This window comes from Pseudoliparis swirei, chromosome 11 (genome assembly GCF_029220125.1).
Source record: "Pseudoliparis swirei isolate HS2019 ecotype Mariana Trench chromosome 11, NWPU_hadal_v1, whole genome shotgun sequence".
Lineage (NCBI taxonomy): Eukaryota > Metazoa > Chordata > Actinopteri > Perciformes > Liparidae > Pseudoliparis > Pseudoliparis swirei.
This window is the reverse complement of record NC_079398.1, coordinates 10,264,115-10,284,992: the sequence shown is the minus strand read 5'-3', so window position 1 is coordinate 10,284,992 and position 20,878 is coordinate 10,264,115. Positions and strand designations below refer to the sequence as shown.

At 47.6% G+C, this 20,878-nt stretch overlaps 1 protein-coding gene across 2 annotated transcripts in view; it reads left to right on the top strand.

The window, feature by feature from the left end:
- The first annotated feature begins 7,882 nt into the window (after window positions 1–7,882).
- lingo2b (leucine rich repeat and Ig domain containing 2b) overlaps window positions 7,883–20,878 on the top strand; it is a 38,091-nt gene continuing 25,095 nt past the window's right edge. For both annotated transcript variants that reach the window (XR_008833219.1, XM_056426705.1), the window contains exon 1: window positions 7,883–8,183. The gene's annotated coding sequence lies outside the window, so the exon portion shown is untranslated. The remainder of the gene's footprint in view (window positions 8,184–20,878) is intronic.

Genomic DNA, 20,878 nt, shown 5'->3' with positions numbered 1-20,878 from the left:
TTTCATTAGCGTTAAGCTCGGTCTGTCTCCCGTGCCGTTCCAATAATGACTCGTTTAGCTCGGTGGTCTGAATCCTCATCATCTGCTCCCTGCTTCCCCGTTCTCATTTTACCAGGTGGCTCAAAGGATTTCATCACCCGTCTGGAAACCCAGCTCCTCGTTATTAATGGCGGTCATCGCTTTGTGCTGCTCTCTACTGACCAATTTGAATTCTACAACACAGTTTTTTTTAAAAAGCAGCTGTGCTGTGAGGTCAAAGGGCGCTTGACTGGTGATAAAGGGGTTAAAACACCTGCCTCCATTGCAGAGCGGACACCTTATCTTCTGCTGTCCAGGATCCTGCAGTTGGTAGAAAAGCCCATCATGGTGAACTAAAGAGGAATTTATTTAAGCTGTAGGGTCATTCAAAATGCTGCCATCACTGAAACATACGGTGATGGTTCATAGATGTTTTTTTGGTCTCTTGTGTTATGGAGCTGGATAATTTAATCTATGTTTGAAGTCTAGTTACAGTTACCTCATGACCTTTGTGTCGATTAATCAACAGCAACTGAAACGTCTGCTTCTTTACCCCGACATGGTATTTTGTACACACACATGCACGTTCATATACACTTCCCTGTTCTTCTATCTTTGAGAGGACCCCCAATGACATGATGCCCGAGCTCCCTTACCCTGACCATCTCCACTAAACCTCATCCTAACCTAAACTTTAAAATCCAAGTATTACCCTTCAGAAAAAAGCCTTTAAAAAAGTGAGTGATTTAAAAAACGTCCTCACTATGGAGCAAGTACAGGAATACACACACACACACACGTGTACTATCTCTCTCTCGATATATATCTTTATATATATATACATGTATATATATATATAGGGTGTTTTACTTAGCTTAGCATATTACAGCAGGGAACAAATAGACCGGCTCAGTCTAGGTGAAAAATCCTATCTTCTCAGGACCAGGATTCTCTGCTGGTTGCTTGGCAACCACATGGCGATTTGAACAGTGCCAGCACTCAATTGAACCAACAAGACTTTAAAAAAGGGTTAATTAGTGAGTATTTGACTTGCTGGCCGACTGATTTTTTAAAAACTGTCGAATGAGCTCGGATAATTATTCCCCTCGTTTCCCGTCTTTATGCTCGGCCAATCATCTTCGAGCTGCAGCATTCATCATATCTTGGCGTACGAGCGTGGCATCGATGTTCTGGTCCATCTCTCTGCGAGAAAGCGAATAAGTGTTTTTCTAATCCTTAACATAAAAAATAAAAAAGCCTGACCATGACGTCCACTCCAGACCTTTGGAAATTACTCAATATGAGGAGACGGGATTTCTCAGTTATTAAATGTCAAATAACATTTGACTTTTCGCCAAGCCCAGAGCAAACCGAACCTCTCTGTGTCGTGTGCTCACTGTGGGGGCGCGACCTTTTGAAAAGCAGATTTCTGGCTGCTGCTCCGAGTGGCGAATAAAAAACCAGCCGGCTCCACCCCTGGACGGCGGCAACAACCGTGGCGGCGGCGGAGCAAATCAGCCGCAGGTGCTGCCGTTTGATATGCCGTGGTTCACAAGACACCCCCCCCCCCCCCCACACACACACACCCAGGAGGCTGGTCAGGCATCAACGAGGGCCATGCCACTGTGTGTAAAGGTGGAAGGCTTACGTAATGTTTCCCACTGCCTCGATGCATGCGGCGTGCAAGAAGATGGATCCATTCACGAGGCTGCGGGGGGGGGGGGGGGGGCTATATATATATATATATATATATATATATATATCCTATGTCACGAGGACCCCTGGGTAGGATGACGTCGAGATGGCCCAGTTGTTTTCTCACAGGGCCCAGGGAGGGGCGACCACATGCCAGTTGTGTCCGTCTCTGTTGTTTCTGCCTTCCTGCACAGCCGCCGCCGCGTGAGAACAAGGGCGACATTCACAATGTGGGCCAGATGCTCGGGATCCCCGAGGCTCCGGAGCCCGGTTCTGGGGGGACGGCGTTGAGAGGAGGGGACCGGCCTGTCACTTCTGAATGAGGTTTAATATTCCCTTTTGCAAGATGTTCAAACACTCTCACCGTTGTCCTATTTCATGTTTTACATGTGGCAAGAAACACGGTTTGTTGTTTCTGTGGGCTTCCTCTCTCAAGCCCTTCTTCCTCTCTCAAGCCCGTCTTCCTCTCTCAAGCCCGTCTTCCTCTCTCAAGCCCTTCTTCCTCTCTCAAGACCGTCTTCCTCTCTCAAGCCCGTCTTCCTCTCTCAAGCCCTTCTTCCTCTCTCAAGCCCGTCTTCCTCTCTCAAGCCCGTCTTCCTCTCTCAAGCCTGTCTTCCTCTCTCAAGCCCGTCTTCCTCTCTCAAGCCCGTCTTCCTCTCTCAAGCCCGTCTTCCTATCACAAGCCCGTCTTCCTCTCCCTAGCCCGTCTTCCTCTCTCAAGCCTGTCTTCCTCTCTCAAGCCCGTCTTCCTCTCTCAAGCCCGTCTTCCTATCACAAGCCCGTCTTCCTCTCTCAAGCCTGTCTTCCTCTCTCAAGCCCGTCTTCCTCTCTCAAGCCCGTCTTCCTATCACAAGCCCGTCTTCCTCTCACAAGCCCGTCTTCCTCTCTCAAGCCCGTCTACCTCTCTCAAGCCCGTCTTCCTATCACAAGCCCGTCTTCCTCTCTCAAGCCCGTCTTCCTATCACAAGCCCGTCTTCCTCTCCCAAGCCTGTCTTCCTCTCTCAAGCCCTTCTTCCTCTCTCAAGCCCGTCTTCCTATCACAAGCCCGTCTTCCTCTCTCAAGCCCGTCTTCCTCTCTCAAGCCTGTCTTCCTCTCTCAAGCCCGTCTTCCTATCACAAGCCCGTCTTCCTCTCTCAAGCCCGTCTTCCTCTCCCTAGCCCGTCTTCCTCTCTCAAGCCCGTCTTCCTCTCTCAAGCCCGTCTTCCTCTCTCAAGCCCGTCTTCCTATCACAAGCCTGTCTTCCTCTCCCTAGCCCGTCTTCCTATCACAAGCCTGTCTTCCTATCCCCGATTCTGCTAGAAAGAGCAAACATGTGATAATTACCACAGATTTTAATTCACGGACAAATTAGATGATCGCAAAATTGACTTTAACTTCACGAGGCGTAATTACTGTCGTTCAGATCTACTCGTCGTTCATGGAAGGGCCCGTCGGGCTGAAATTAAGTTTACGGTCCCCTCAACTGACCTTTTAAGATTAGAAAGAAGACAATTGAAATGCCATCCACCCTATGTTTTAATCAATCGTGATGTTGGTCCAGTGAAATAATACTTCCTGTTTTATCAATATGAAATTGCAAGTCACCTATTTTTATAGCCCTGCCTTTGTCATGATTTGCCATCAGTCAAGATAATATTGCATTTTGGCAGGAGTCTGCAAGATAAGAATACTTAGCGTACCATTTGGTTATTGACTGTATCAATCTCCATAGATTTTAGAACCCTGGTAGTTTTCATTGAGTGGGCGGATTTCCACCCGGTGAATGTAATCAACTAATGACCAGAGGAGACAATCGATGTGAACTCTTTGCTTACCGGGCTATTCTATTGTTAGTTTTCATTACAGGGAACTTCTCAATATATGATTAAAAAAAATACAAATACAAATAAGATTCACATATTTTGCCTTGTTACCTATTGAACATTTACGTTTTCTTGTTGCCGGTCAGAAACGTTCAGAAGTGATTTATAAATATCAGAATCAATTTGAGTTCATAGCATTTTGTTCTCATATTCGTCTCAAATTTGATTCGACATTTAGTCCATACACACATTTTGTCAAAGCAACGAAGGCAATACATCATGTATCAAAGTTAAAAAGAAACGTTTTGCCCGCCCGTAGTTCAAAGCCTTTAAATTATAAGCAAATAGAACAAGAGGAGTGAACTGTGGCCTTCAGCTCATCCACGTAGACTATTGATTTTATTAATTTCATATATTTCATAACATGTTAATGAATGTACTAAGAGCTCCATAGCCACATCAGTACATGAAGATACCGGCATCATATTTCCTAAAACAGGTATTCTGTTAAATATTTTAATTACACTGAAAAAATGGAAATATATATATTATTATTTTGATCATACAAGACATTTTTTGCACATCATCTATATTTTTAAATATGTATATCTTATTTGTATACATTTTGTCATATATTGAGAAGTACCCCGTGAATACAATAAATAGAATATATATATATATAGTTATGCATGCAGAGATGGAGCTGAATGAGAAGGGATGAATTAATTTTATTCATACCTCTAACGTAACCATTTTTTTGTTTAAAAAATGATGTATTTGAAGTGGTTCAGTAATGTTCCATCCATCAAATACAATGTAATTAAAGTTGCTTTATAGCGGGGAAAGCTGAGGAAGGGAAATATTTGATGTTGACACTGAGTAATGGGAGTGTAATGGATTACGGGGCGATACAAAGTGAGACAGTTTTTTTTTGGTGAGGCTTTATTTCTTCCTCGGCGTGGTTGCCTTCGATGCCAGAACTGTGTTCCTGTTTGGTCTCTGGTTCTGTCTGCTGCTTCTATTTTGGTCTCGCTCTCAGCCCAAAGTGTCAGGCGGTGCGGGGGAGGGGAAGGGGGGGGGGGGCAAAGCCAGTCTTTCGCCACAGGGACCAGAGAGTGTGAGGTTGTCTCGCCAGATCCCCACAGAGGCATCAGCCCCACAGGTATATGCCAATGAGGACAATGGAATCAATTTGCCTGCCATCCTGCCCACGGTGACACACACAGACACACACACACACACACACGTTTGAATGTCTGTACTTGTGAGGACCGCCCACCCGTGCCGAGCATTTGGTGGAGCATCAAACGTCTCTTTACATTATACGGTGGAGTATTGTCGGGTGCTGTGGTTATCTCTGTCGCTCCAGGTCCTATAGGTTGGAAACCCGGTGTGGGGTAATAACGGCATTACTGTGTGGATATTCGGCCTCGTGAAGTCTGCCTTCCATCCCCTCTAGAGCCCGCTAATCAACACGCTGTATCTGTTCGGCTGTCGTCGGCCTGTGGTTTAAACAAACCTGATGTCTAACGTGTCATATGCCACACTTACATTGATGCTGTTCACACCAAAAGCGTTGCGAATTTTAGACGCGGGGTAGATTCCATGCAAAGTCGATGCACAGACGCGAATGGATGCGAATGATGCAAATGTTCGCGGGGCGGCACGAATTGACGCAAATAGCGCAAAGCGAAAGACATTTGCCTCATTCGCCAACGTTTAAATATTGAAACTTGGTCGGAAAATTCACCTGACGCTGCATTGCGAAAGCCAATCGGCGTTGAGATGCTCCGCCCGTCACCACTGAAGTTGGTGGTGAATCTAACCGGCTGCTGCTACTCTCGTAGCACTAAAAGCGTCAGTCATTCAGAAGTAGTCGGTGAAACTCTCCCTCTGGGTGATGTCATGAACCCAAACACGAGGGTTGTTGATTTTTTACGACGTTTGTGGGAATTTTTCTTCCATGGTGGATAGTGGAAATTATAACTAGCTATGTCGATAAGCCACGCCCCTTCTCCGTCGCTAATGAAGCGAATCAACCACAAATAGTCGGACGAGTAACTCACACGGACATTCGCAACGCTTTTGTTGTGAACGCAGCCGAACGTCTCCAAGCACACAATCTAAATTCCCAACATTCGATAACAGATTACTGTTTTCACTTTCTTCCCACATTGTTCCTCGGCGTCTTTGCCAGGACGGTCGGTCCCCATAAGGATAGAAGCGTGAGAAATACACTTACTCACATCTCATATTATCATTATGCCACATGTCAGTCAGGGGGGGGGGGGTATGAGGGTATTTCCACATTGGATTAATACGGGAAGGATAAGGGGAAGCGTGCTGTGTGTGTGTGTGTGTGTGTGTGTGTGTGTGTGTGTGTGTGTGTGTGTGTGTGTGTGTGTGTGTGTGTGTGTGTTTTCGTAACAAGGATGAAAAGGGTAAAAGCTGATCTCGAAATAAAAGATGCACAGAGCGAGTAAAAAGAAAAAAGGGTGTAACTGGAAACTAAATAGATCCCATAGGCACTCCTCTCTTTTTTTGCCTCATGCTGTGAGCTGCTGATGGCAGACTGATCTACTTGGAACTCTGGATTCCAAGCGTGAAGTCAACCAGAATATGAAACAGGTCTTCCTTGGAAAACCTTCACAATAAAACAGAGAGAAAAATAACTTGTCCTTTTCACTCAAAGGAAAACTGATAACGTTGACACAAGGTGTTGCTGCCGTCGATACGCAGGCGTGGAGTCGAGCTCAGGAAGCATGTGATCGGGGTTTGAGTGAAACGTGAGCTCGTATTAAGCTACAGGTCCAGGTGAGTTTATAGGACTCAGCGTTGTTGTGACATGGTGATACATGTGTTTCAACAGAAATTTATTGGAAAATTGAATTGATTGAACTCTGGTTGTCTATGAAAAAGCTTTCAGTTGATGCTAATGTGGCATTTTCATCGGATTCCACAAAACACGGAGGAGCGAGTGTTCGCCGTCATCGTTGAATCTTCTTCGTGGTGTTGCGCCCGGTGTCACAGTTTCAGCTCCGCACCCTCCTCACTCCCCGTCGTCAGTCTAACTCTCTTCACCTGTTCACACACCTGTTGTCACAGTTCAGCTCCTCACTCTGTGGTTCAGTCACTCCCACCTCGTCAGTCTGACTTCCTTCACCTGTTCACACACCTGTCTTTGATCACTAATCAAATCCCGATATAGTCTCCTGCCTCACACACACACACACCTTGCCAGAACAATCCTTTTCTATGCCAGACTCTCCAGCACTTGTTTCTAGACGGATTTCCTGTCGCCGACCCTGCCTGTCCCTGGTTAACCCGCTAGTCCAACTCTCCGAGAACCTACCAGCCCTTCGTCCTGTTGATAGCCTGCCGTTTCCAGAGTGTGGAATATAAGTTCGAAGGATCCCTGGAGTCAAGGGTGCATTTGGGTCTACACACGAGTCGTTACACCCGGTGTCCGTCTGAGCTTCAGCGTCGACATTAGAGACTCAGAGCCCGATGGCGGCTTCACGAGGGCCAGTTGTTTTTTGATTTGTACTATACAGAGGACCAATACAAACTTATTGGTGAAAAGATGAATGATCAAATGGACGGATGGTCAAATAGGCAATAAAAATCTTGACAAATGGATAATAGAACAACACAACTACATCAGGAAATGTATCTCTAAAATTACCATTGGATATGAAAATCACCATCAAATATGAATGATGACAAACTTTATTCATATTTTCAAGCATCAATACAGAGATTAGACCAAATATAGTTTGGGCCGGACCAGACATGGTTACTATAGGAACTAATGGAGCCCTCTGCTGTTGGGTCACAGATGATTACCCATAACTCTAGTAGTGGACACCTTTAACCCCCTCTCACCCTCTACTGACGATCATCCGCTCATCGCCGGTGTCTCTATTCGTCTGTCTTATGTCGCCGCTTTAAAAGTCGCTCTGTGGAGCAGCACTTTCCTTATTTACTAGTTTTTTGACGTTGAGTTACAAGCCAAGCCATGAGCACTTGTTGCGTACATAATGGGGCAATATTCCCACAATGGGAACCTATAAAAAAAAGATTCATCAGTCCTCTATTTACTTCAGGTATTTCCTTCAGTTCGGTCATTCATTCCTCCACGTGACGTCCTGCAGGTTTCTGTCTGACACTCGATGCCTATACGTTTGACCGACATTTTTTATAATCCATGCTTTTATTTTGAAGGCCAAGCGCCCCTCAGCCGCGGCAGCTGGCTTGACGCCTCTCTCTCTCTCTCTCTCTCTCTCTCTCTCTCTCTCTCTCTCTCTCCGCGCTGTGCCGATGCCTCCATAAACCTGGAGCCGCCGCCAGGACGGATGAGCTGCTCATCTACCGGAGAGAGAGAAACAACTGATTTCAAACACATGTTTTTGTTTTATTAAAAAAGAAGAACAGATATTAGAGAAAAAGAAAACGGAATTCTTTTTTCTTATTCTTCCTTGCTGGTAGTTGTTGGAAGGAGAGCAACTCCGTGAGAAGATTGCGTTTCACACGGTCTGTCACGGTGCGCGCGTGCCCGGCGCAGCGCGTGTGCCTCGGACTCCCCGCGCACTGATATAAAACGGGAAGGTGGATTTGTGGCATGTGGAGGAGGAGGAGCAGGTAGAAAAGAAGGAGAAATAAAAAAGGTAAGACTTATTATGACACTCGCTGAGCATCGAACAGGTTTTTTTCTTTTCTTTCTTTCTCCCCCCTATAGTTTGGATCTCTGGGGCTTCCGCCTGCTGCACGACTCAATATGAACTACGCGGGGTGGGGGGGGGGGGGCTGGAGGAGAAGCGATATTGACACTTGGTTTCATCAGCAGACTAATAGGCGTGGTCCCAATCTTGGGGGGGGGGGGGTAAATCGATATCTAAATAATCCGGTGAGGTCCCCGCAGCGTATGTGATGAATGAAAAGAAATGAAAAAGAGAAGATCTGCCTCAGTTTGGTCGTGATGTGGGTGGATGTGCTGCATTCCCCTGTGTGAGTTTGGGATGACCCCCCCCCCCCCCACACACACACACACACCTGCATCCACCCATACACACAGCACTGTGAGATGAAAAGGGCATCAATTAAGTGATGTATGAAGAAACCGAGTGAATGGGTTGGTGACGCCTGTAGTTTTTTCTCTTTTTTTTCATCCTCTTCTTCCTGAAGAGTGATGCAGCAAAGAGATTTCTATCTGCCCTCCCTCCCCCCCCCCCCCCCCCACGACAGGATGACACCAACACACTTCACAAGGTGGATACAAACCCTCCCCGAGTGGCACAGCGGGAAAGGGAGGGATGGGGGAGGTGTGTGTGTGTGGGGGGTGATGACACATGCACTGTATGAAGTTGGCGGCTGATGCTCTGATGTGAGTCAAGGAGGCCCTGCAGCAGAGGAACACAGTCCTTTTGTCTTCTTCTTCTTCTTCTTTTGTACCCCCCTAAGTGGACTGGGATCTCTAAAAGCCTAGGGGGTGCGTGGGGGCCTGAGATATATAGTGTAGAATAGATATCTCCTCTCATGTGGATGGAACAACTTACACACTCCTCTCCTAACCGTAGATATATATGAGAAATAAGGACTGAATTATAAATGAGCGACGCTCCCGCCGGGGGACTCGGCTCCTTGTCTGACGTCGGCGGCCATTAATTAAGCGTGACGTGACCGCACGGTAATAGCATGTAAATAAAATCTGCTCGTCGTCCCCGTCTTAATAATGAGAGGAGAGTTATGGGGGGGGATGTCAGGAAATGCCTCAGTAAGCCGAATCTAAAAATAAAAAGAAGTGAGCACTTCTGAACAACAGTTTGGTTTGAGCTGTGTCAAATAATTCATCCCAAATTCTTCACAACACCACAAATCCAGAATATACCATTTTTTTTTCTTCTTCTCGTGGCCAAATGGATTCGGGCGACGGAGACTTCACCGTGCGTCAGGATTTTTTTCCAACAACCGCCGCCGCCCCTGCTGTATCCGAGCTAGAGGGATGCTAATGGGGAGAGAGAGAGCGAGAGAGTGTGAGGCGTTTCCATGGCAACATGTCAGGGGTGTGTTTGGTCCCAGGAGTGAAGAGAGGAGGGGTGGAGAGATAAAGAGAGGCAAGGAGAAAACTACCCCTCATTAAGGGTGAGTGGGGGATGGGAAAAGAGATAATGGAGGGGAGAAGGGGAAGGTGGGATTGTCTCCCCTTCCGTTGTTTGTGTTTTTCCTCCTCGCAGCCACCTCCCCTGTTCATTTTGGAAGTAACAGGGCTGCGTGTGTGTGTGTGTGTGTGTGTCGACTTTGTTTCAACACTTCCTCGGCGGGTCAAACCCAATCCGTGACCTCGGCGGTACCGCGGTCGGCCCGAGGTTCTAACCCTTCGCATCCATCACTGCCCTCGATGAGCGAGCTGATGATGCAACATCCCGGGAACGGGCGGAGCCAGGGCCTCATCTCGCTCAAACGGATCGCCTTAAACGTCGTTGTCGGGGGGGCTCACAGGGGGGGGGGGGGTATTCCGCCTCAACGCGACGGAGCCGGTGCTGCTCGCCTCTCCAAATCGCTGATGTGAAATAAAATCAATCATATTTATCGTTATTGTAAAAGGACAAATGCAACATGTTGCAGCAACAAGTGTCCCCTCAAGATCCCCAAAACATATTGAATATGTATGAACGGTGGATATTTCTACTTGCATATTATATTATAGCACGGTGAATAGTTCACGGTGTCATTTTGACGATCCGTCGTGTCGTAGTTGTCATTTACGTAACGATCAGCTGTCAGTCCACCGGCACGCGGCAGTAAGACGAATAAACCAAAAAGGAGAGAATGAACCCGTTTGTGTTCGACCAATCAGAGCTGCGTGTGCTTATCTTTGACTCCTCCTTTAAGTCATTGTTTTGCAATCAGCCATTATAACCACAGTAAAAGAACAGCTGGCCGCCGAACAGCGCCATTATTTAAGCGAGGACTACACACACACACACACCCTCAAACGCAGCCTTGATTTCTTTAATAATTATCTTTTGAGTCTCATGTTTCCACAGCGTAATTTACGAACAAAGGGATGTTGAGCAGCCGCGCTCGCGTTGCAGGAAGCAGAAGTGGGAGCTGCTCACCAGCGCGTTGTTGTTATGATTTGGAGTGTTTCCTGTTTTGAAGTCCCTGTCTCGTTTCCTGTTTCCCTGCGCTTCCTTCCCTGTGCTTGTCTGTTTTCGGTCCTGATTGTCCCCAGCCACGCCCTGATCGTTTCCACCTGTGTCTCCACCTGTGTCTCGTTTCCCCAGTGTATTTAGCTTGTGTCTTTCTGCTTGTTCGATGTCTGTTCGTTTTTGTTCCTGTCCGGTTCGTGTTTTGTTTCCTGCTAGATCTTTTATAATAAATCCTGTGTTTTCTTGAGAACTCTGCCTGCTGCGTTTGGGTCCGAACCTTGTTCAACACAACAGAACGAACAGACCAAGAAGATGGACCCAGCACAGACCAGATCTGTCGGACCTACCCGCGCTCATCATTCCGTGGAAGCACCTGGCAGTTCCCGTTCCACCTCCGCCAGCACGCAAGACCCTGGAGGAGATATATGAACAATTCCGGCGGGTCGACAGGAACGAACTGCCGTTCGTTCGTGCTGCCGCCTCGTGGCCCCCGGCCGGTTTCACCTCCGGTGTCCCGTCGGCGGTTCCAGTCTCCGATGTTCTAGTCCCCAGTGTTCCGCTTCCAGTCCCCAGTGTTCCGCTTCCAGTCCCCGGTGTTCCGTCACCGACTCCAGTCCCCGGTGTTCCGTCGCCGGTTCCAGTCCCCGGTGTTCCGTCGCCGGTTCCAGTCCCCGATGTGCCGCCTCCAATCCCTGGTGTTCCGTCGCTGGTTCCAGTCCCCGGTGTTCCGGTTCCAGTCCCCGGTGTTCCGTCGCCGGTTCCAGTCCCCGATGTTCCAGTCCCCGGTGTTCCGTCGCCGGTTTCAGTCCCCGATGTTTCAGTCCCCGGTATGCCGGCTCCAGTGCCCGGTGTTCCGTCGCCGGCTCCAGTCCCCGGTGTTCTGCCGCCGGCTCTTGTTCCCTCTGTGTCGTCTCCGTCCCGCCCAGCCCCGGTTTCCCGTGACCCGACCTGTCCGGCTTCAGTCCCCTCATCTCCTGAGCCGGGTCCCCTAGCTTCCCGTTCCTGTCCTCCGGCCCGCCCCCCAGACTCTGTCCGCCATGCACTTGGCCCCTCCTCCGGCTCCCCTCCACCCACCCTGGTGGGACGTCTGGAATCCGTCCCTTGAGGGGGGGGGGGGGGGGTACTGTTATGATTTGGAGTGCTTCCTGTTTTGTTTTGAAGTCCCTGTCTCGTTTCCTGTTTCCCTGCGCTTCCTTCCCTGTGCTTGTTGTTTCGTTCCTGATTGTCCCCAGCCACGCCCTGATTGTTTCCACCTGTGTCGTTTCCCCAGTGTATTTAGCTTGTGTCTTTCTGCTTGTTCTGTGTGTTCGTTTTTGTTCCTGTCCGGTTCGTGTTTTGGTTTCTGCTAGATCTTTTATAATAAATCCTGTGTTTTCTTGAGAACTCTGCCTGCTGCGTTTGGGTCCAAACCTTGTTCAACACAACAGTTGTACTTTGAATCAGCATGGGCCACGTGTGTGTCACGTCTTGTTCTTAGTGTGTTGACCTTGCTGCACACACATCTGCATCGAGTCACTGCGGTAATCACAGACGCATGATGTACAGAGCATTCTGCTCACGACGGAGGAATAAACAAAGCGGGAGGTTAATTATAATGTGGTTTGTGTGTATATATATATACACACAAGTATTCATTATCAGGACACGTGCACTGTACGCTTCCGGCTAACTTCTGCTTTAAGCAAACGGGGAGACAATAATTCAAATCGTGCGGCTCTGATTTCCAGATCAAAAGGTGGCCACACTCTGATCTCAGGGAGAATCATTGACTGAAGTATATTAAATGTTCTGCTTTTTGAAGAAGACTTTGAACGACACCAATTTGGACCGCTTTCTAATGAGTCGAGTGTTTACTGAGGTAATAAATCAAATGAGAAGCATATGGGATCTTTTTCTCATGGATATATTTATCCGCCGTTATTGTGGAAGATTCACGGGCGAGATCATTCCATCGCCCGACCGTATGACTGTCTTATGATCAAGGTAAACCAAGGATTACCTGATTAAGGACACGTTTGGTTCATCAGGTGGCAGCTCGGATCGTCTACACAGGAAGTTATCTGTGACGCTGCAGCAATGTGAACACTATCTGCAGTACGGACACATGTGAGTGATTTTCCGCGGACACGCAGCTATTTCTCTTGTGATTTGCAGTGTATTGCATTCAGTGACATACCTCGGGACAACCCAATGTCATTATTTCACATCCTCTCCTAGCTTCCTGCAGATAGTGGTAACTGGGAATGTCGGTGGACGGTAGTGGAGAACATTCCTTCCTCAACGCGGTCTCGATGCCAGCACGGCGACAGAGATGAAGTAGACGAAGAGCTATCATTGAGAAGGACATGTGATCAAGACCGAAGGAGTGATATTGATAAAGTTGTCGAGTGCTCTCCGGCCCCTGGGGGATCCAATAAATAGAAATATGACGTCTGGGTCGAGCTCAGAGCAAGATGCCGCGCGGAGGGCTTTTATGTGGCTCATGGGTTCCTGAAAGGTGGAACCGCGGCCCCATACGAACAACGCCTCAGCGAGGCCTCGGCAAATATCGGACCCAAACTGCAAAGCCTGGCGCCCCCCCCCCCGGTCTCCAGAGCGGGCATTCGGCCCCCCACCAGTCTCCGAACCAGTGTGACGCCAGCGTGAACGCATGATGGATCGCTATAGCTAGCTAACCAACCATCCATCCATCCATTCTCATCCGCTTAGTCCGGGGGGGTCGGGTCGCGGGGGCAGCAGACCCAGCAGGATGACCCAGACTTCCCACTCACCCGCAACATTTTCCAGCTCATTCTGGGGGATCCCGAGGCGTTCCCAGACCAGCTGGGAGATATAATCCCTCCAGCGTGTCCTGGGTCTTCACCGGGGTCTCCTCCCAGTTGGACCTGCCTGGAAAACCTCTCAAGTGAGACATCCAGGAGGCGTCCGAATCAGATGCCCGAACCACCTGAGCTGACTCCTTTCGACGCGAAGGAGTAGCGGCTCGACTCCAAACTCCCTCCTGACCAACCGCTTAATGAGAAAAATGAGAAAAAATGAGAAAAATCAAACAACTTCATCTTTACTCTCTTCAAGATTCAAGATTCAAGATGTTTTATTTGTCACATACACACACAGGGTGTGCAGTGAAATGAAAGTGGCAATGCTTGTTCACAGCTATGGTCAGAAAACCAATCATCAACACGGAGTCACCCGACGTCATAATGGGCAGGTAGCTTCTTTACCAGGAGGGGGAACAGACACATATTAGTCCAGAACGGTCCACTCGATCTCAGAATTGGCCATGGAAGATTTTGGCTTTACCTTTTTTTTTAAAGTCAAAATGGCCTTTCTTTGGTCTTTGGTCTTTTTTCTCTTCCCCTCTTTCGAGGAAGAGGAGGCTGCAACATGTGTAGACCAGAGAAGAAGTGCCTCAGACCACCTCCTTTTATCAGAAAACAGCTTTTTCTTTTAGAGAGCATTCTCAAAATAGTCTCAAAAACAGGGTGCGCCTCAGTATTAAATCTCAGATCCTCCGGTGGGTCCGGTGAAACGGGCTGAAAAGATCTTCCACACGACTCCTCGTGAGGGAAACCGGGATTCTACAAATCACTGCATACATCGAGTTTTATTTTTAAACTGACGATTGTGTGAAAGGAGGCGGTAGATGAAGGGATTCCCAGACGTCTGAATTAGAAACACACACACACACAAGTGTGTTATCGCACTGTGACATCACAGGGGGGGAGGTGGGGGGGGGGGGGCGTTGAGATGAACGTACGTGTGCACGCATCACCGGTGGGACCGAAAAGGAGACCGTGCCGCCGGTGGAGCAGACACTTTTAATCTCCGTGCTCCTGCTCCGAATACAGATGTGGCCAAAGTAACGGGCAGCAAGGGTCTCTCTCTCTCTCTCTCTCTCTCCAGATGTTGACACATTAGCCATGCAGCGAGCCTGTTATCGGGGACAAATTGTAGTTGTGACAGGCAGGACCAGGCTAGTCTGTGGGGCCCTTTGCAGCAGTGTGATTAGCATGCAGATGCCAGTTTCTGTTGGCTTCTGAAACCTCCCCCCCCCCCCCCCCGCTCATCTCCAGTGCATGATTAAAATGCAACAGTTTGTGCGTGGGAAATGCACAAGAGCAGAATTATTCTCCGACACTCACGTAGATCCTATTTTCCGCTCAGATATATGAGTGTGTTCTGCTTTCCATCCGACTTAAATAGACACAGGGGCTCGGCCACACGGTGGGTTCAGGGTTTTTTGTGACGTCGGAGACCAAAAGTCGCCTCGAAGCTCACAGGAGCTCTTATTTTTATGCATGTGTTAGATATTTAAAAAAAAAGTATGTATGAATCTGAAAGAGGACATGATAGTTGCGTGAGTTTCTCTACGCCAGGAGACGTGCATAAAGTCATACTCGCCAATATAAGCATCGTTGGAATTATTATAATAAGCTAGACAATAATCGGAAAAGCACACACACGCGATGCCATCGTAATAATGACAACAACAGCACATTCTTTAGTGTAATACCCGGCTGAAATCAATTCAGGTATTGATCCATTTAAAAATAAATATGTGATCAATTAAACGGATCAGATCCATTACTGTGGACATCAATAAAAAATGCTTCATGAAGGCATGTAGTATCGGGGCCATTTATCAGAAAATCAAGATACTGTACTGGACACACACAAACACACAAACACACACACACACACACCTTTGGGGACATTGCATATACTTGAGGCCTTCATACAGCGTTATATAAATATACATTTTTTCACAATTAATTTGGAAGTAAGTGAAGGCATCAAGCTCAACCAGAACGGACATATTTAAAAAGCTTTACTTATATTGTACAACACGGAAAATCCAAACTGAGACAGCTAACTTTATTAGCCCTTTCAACCTTTCAGAATAAAAGCCCGAGGCGTGGCCAATAAATTGGAGCTTTCATTAACTTACAATACACAACAGTTGACCTCAGACAGACTGACAGACGCTGCTCCGGATCCTGGTCAGCCAGCACAAATCCATTTGAACCTTTTCTTTTGTTTTATGCTGCAGCTATCGTAAATATGAATCACCAGTATGAATAGTTTTAATGCAAGATATTCACAGCCGAGTATATTCGGCCTTCAAGGTTGCATTCAAAGGAAGGAGGAGAAGCAGGGCGGGGGGGAAATATAAACACCATAGGCTGGAAAGCAGGCAAAGTTGAAAATGAATTGTGAATACTGTGATACGAGCTTGGTATATCGCTCTCACACATATTCATCAATTCATTGACATTAAAGCGCCACACGGGGTGTGTGTCCACGCTGCTCTTTACAGTCTTGGCCTTCTGCAATTACACATTGCATTAATAACTAATAAGGTTATTTGTTGCCTCGATGTCAGTCAATCCATAGTGTGTCTCTCCCGCCGGAGGAAACAAGCCCTTCACCGAGAACACCTTCGAGGTGCTTGAGGTCCAAATGTTTTGAAGTCGCTGCTATATTTAAAGACGCTGAGCTCTCAACGATGTCAAGAGCACATAATGGCACACATCCTTCCTCTTGAGGAATGAGAAAACCAAAGCAACAGGCAGGTTTCTGGAGGAAACACTCCCCAAAGAGATGCCAGTAAAATAAATTAAAATGTTTAAAAAGCTCTCAGCGGGTGAGCGTGGGCTTCCTTCTCTCAGGAAGGATCACACACCCAGAGGAACATCGTTTCCTCAGAAGCCTATCTTTAGATTTTTTAAAGCCAGGTGGGCTTTTGATCATTTTTTTATAGTATTACATTCACTGTGGTCTACTTTAAGGAAGATATTTTTCTCCCCTCTGAATTTAAATGTCGGTGCTTTATGCAGGTTTTGGTCATTGTTGGGAAACGAGGAGTTCTAGCATGTTCCTCCTGGTGGCTAATAACACCAACACTCACACAGGTTCCCCTTTGTCAAGCCAAGATCTCGTTTAATTTAGCATTACTAAGAAAGTTAAACCAGCGATGGCCTTTTGACCTATTTGTCATGACGGCCCTACTCGGCCTCTGATTGGCTGACCTGACCCAACCTGCGTCCCTGAACCCAGTACAAGCCAAACTGAGGAAGGGTGGGGCGGGCCATGACGTCTCCACGGTGGGATGCTGGTTGAGTAGCGTAGGTGAACGCCTACAAGACAACAACAAACAACAACAAACAAATGATCTCGTAGAAACGCCATGAATGGATCACTCGGAAGGCGTCTTCTAGTCTTCCAATCGCTTAAAGTAGTTTAACGTCATTCACCCGGTAAGACACTGATGCAAGGTGCCACTAAGTAACATCCATACAACGTTCAGCCCAGGGCTGGAGTGGGGCCACTTTTCAGCCCGGGAATTTCAGGCTCAAGACCAGCCCACTTTTTTTATGGTAGTGAAAATTGGATAATGCAATGCAAATACTTGCGCGACATCGAGCCGAGAAGAGTTGTTGACGGGGGTGCAAGTGACTATTTTTTTGCTCCGTCCCGATGCGCGCAGACCGGCGTCGGAGCTCTGCAGCGACCGCGATCGACCTATCGAGGTGTCAACAAATAAAATTCTCGACCGGCCCAGAAGTGAAGCGGCCCACCGGGAACTCTCCCGATTACCCACCCCGGGCCTGGTTCAGCCCAAGGACTCATCAACAGGGGCTGGGGATCTAGCCGCTGATCCTCCGATTGATTGATTACGTCAGCTTTTCAATACAATTGATCCCAGATTCTATTTGATGTTTGTTTTTTTCCAGAAATGTATTCGTGGTTATTCTGATATTTCATTATGAAAACTACTTTTTCATGAATAAAAATACCTAACACCACCTGAGATTCGGAAATTATGCTCTGAACAAGTGTGAGAAAGGAAGCTGATTGGATCTTGGATACGGGCGGCGGACATATTCTATTTAAAAATAAAAAAAAGTGTTCTTCTTTTTTTACCCCAAAAAAGATGACAGTCTGCGTGATGTTCGTGTTTCAGCGGACGGGAGATGTGAGGAATTAAGCCACGAGGCAGATTTGCTATCATAGAGTCACACCAGCTCACGCCCTGCATCTCCTTCCACTTGTTATTTATTTCAACAGCGAGGGCCCGTAGCCTGCGTCTGGCCCATATTCTAACATTATCTCCTCCCCACCTCTCTCTCTCTCTCTCCCGCTGCCTCCCTGCAAATTTACTTTACACTCAAATAGCGTTATTACTGATAGAAAGAGAATAGATTACACGCGGCGCAGGTGGAACAAACGAGAGCCCGGAGGGGGCGGTAAAACTGAAGGAGACCCAAATGAGCGGCGAGAGGCGATAAAGACCTCACGGAAAAAACGTGATAATGGAGCGGCGACAATGCCAAAAGTCAACAGGGAGGCATTTTGGAATGTCGTTTAAAGTGCACCGACGGCAAAGTGAAATCTGACACAGGGATTGAAAGCGAGAGGCAGGTGATCGCGGGGGGCGGGGTCTAAATGAGATGTCTTCCACTTTTCTCTTGCCATAAATTGTGACTCTCGCCACGTTTCAGAGCAAAGTGAAACTGTATCCACTGATTGTATTTGGCCTTTGTGTCTTTCCCTAGCATGTTATCTGTGTGTGTGTGTGTGTGTGTGTGTGTGTGTGTGTGTGTGTGTGTTTGTGTTTCTGTGTGTGTGTGTGTGTGTCTGTGTGTGTTGGATTCTGACGCGTTGGCAGCAGCGATGAAGACGAATGACACACCGCTCTTAAGAGAAGGCTTCTTCAACAACGCCGTCATCAAATGTTCATACCTGTCGAAAATGAAACTTGGGTATGAATAGATAGCCCCCCCCCCAGCGGGTGATAGGCGAACACAGATCACACCGATTCCTATCAGCGGTGCATCATACGCATAATAAAAACCGATGCCGACTGGGGGAGGAGGCGGCGTGCCGCGCAGCATTTTCACAACAAACATCGTGTGCCATCCAAAGACGGTCAATATGGCGTCGTTCACCTCCCGAGACAGGAAGCCGGAGCGCTCGGTGACGGCACGAATAAAATAAGGAGAGAAGAAGAAGGAGAAAATAAATGCAGCGAGTGCCGCCGCAAACAGGTTGTTTTTGCTCCGGCTGCAAACGGAGCAGCGCTCCCAGGGAACACCTGCGATACTTTTAAGTCAGCAGCCTGTCAATACGATTGGCCCCGGTGAGAGCCCCCCCCCCTCCTACTCCTATCATCATTATAAAGCACTTCAAAAAACACAAAGGCCATGAGACTGAGAGCGCGTAGCGGCCCGGGTGTTCCCGGTTGTGGAGGCCGTGGCCTCCCAGCTGTCCCGTAGGCGGCAGCGCTCCGGTTCATCCTCGTGTCCGAGAGCGCGCTCGCTCCTCGCCACGCAGGCTGCTCGGAGGCCGAGGCCACGGCCTTCTTTTAAAAAGATATTTATTAATAGGCTCAAAGCATCAACGGGGCCGCACGCCCGTCTGCTGGCGCCACGCAGAGCATCAGATGCCAACGCGGCGCTCTCAATCTGGGGAGTCAGGATTCAGAATGTTTGCCGTGGACGCTGGCGGCATAATGCGTCTCATATGTAATAATATTAATAATAATTCTTGTCCGACTCAGATACACTGAATGACCTTTATAGCCGCCTGACGTGTGTGTGTGTGTGTGTGTGTGTGTGTGTGTGTGTGTGTGTGTGTGTGTGGTCCCCATGGGCGACAAGCAGCGACATATTGTTATTGGCATCTGGCGTCGTTTGGATTCCCTCTGGTAAAGAGTGAGTTACCGAAGAGTCACTGTAAAAGTTTACGTCATCGTGGATTCAGACGTTCTCCTTTGAGAAAGGGGCGTGTTTCATATTGTGTCTCCGGGTCTGTGTGACCTGTAATATTCTCCCCAAAGTGTTTCACATTTCCGTGTAGAAACGTTTGCATCGCTGTGGGTCTGCTTCATGAGGACGTTTCATCAATAATAATTCAATATTCATCTTGTAAGATAGGTAGAGGATGTCAAAGGAGCAGCAGAAATAACCTCAGCAGCAGACAACGGAAAACTGCACACACGCCTGGGAACGTATGGTGTGGGCGTGGCCAATGTAACCACGCCCAGCAGTGATGTCATGGTGTACCGGTGCTGGGAGAGAGGTTAAACGACGGGAAGTCAGCAACAAGGTTTCCAGGGGATGTTAAAATGGTAAAATCGAGTCGGCAGAAGCATTTAAAAGGTGAATCCGCCAGGGAACTATGATTCTGAAAAGAAGTAAATTAAATCCAATTTCTTTTTATACCCAAAATGCAACTTTTTTGAATCGGGTGATTTGAAAATAACTAAGCTGAAATCAAATTAATGTCAATATATATATATATATATATATATAATAAATATCTTCCATTACAAGCAGAAATCATCAGTCACCAAACAAAATCCAAAGTAGGAAGATGTAATCTGGTAATGGGATGTTATCGCTCCTGCTGATGCAGCGTTATTGAAGCTCCGCGAGTTCCAAGCGATCGCTTGTTCGCCAAAAAACTTAAAGTGCATTTGATGTACCACTGTAAGGTTCTCGCCATCCAGCTGGCAGACGCGTCGCTGGAATCAATCGAAAACCGCCTGACTGTCGAAAAAAAGCTGCCCGAAAAGCACAAAGTATTTGGGGGAGAGACAGATTTCACAGAAGCAATATTGCGCAACGGCTTGAACGTCCCAGAGCGCCGCCGTTGGGACGGTGACAAGTCGCCGAGGGGGACGTCCCGAATGTGTTGTATGGCGATAATCGTGCAACATGTGCGAGCGGTGCTGCTCGCCGTGTGCCAGCTGCTTCGGGGTGGAGTAGCATTGTGGTGTTGGGAGCGGATCCCTTGGTGTCGCACGCCGTTAGCGAGCCGGCGTCACGACCTCACAGGAAGATCACTCAGGCAAAAGTCTCGATGACCTCATTATGCTTTTTAAATCCTTGTTTCGGGAGAGGGTAGAGGCAGCCATGGGTTTTATTTTCTCTGTCTTAGTGGAAGAATGTTTACTCCAGAGTCATATTCAAGCTCAATGTGAAATTCAGGAGTCGTACCTGTTGGGTGGTTTACAGTTTAGATAGTTAGTTAGATTTTGAAGGAGTTTGGGGTTCTTGTTTTGTTTGAATTCTTACTAAGATTCATATTTCAGTTCTGGTGGATTTAGCGTCCCCTGTGGTCACTGGCGGAAACGCGAAGAGTATTTTAATAACACGTTACAAATGACACGTCAATTAAGGGGATGGATTTTTTTTTCTTTTTTG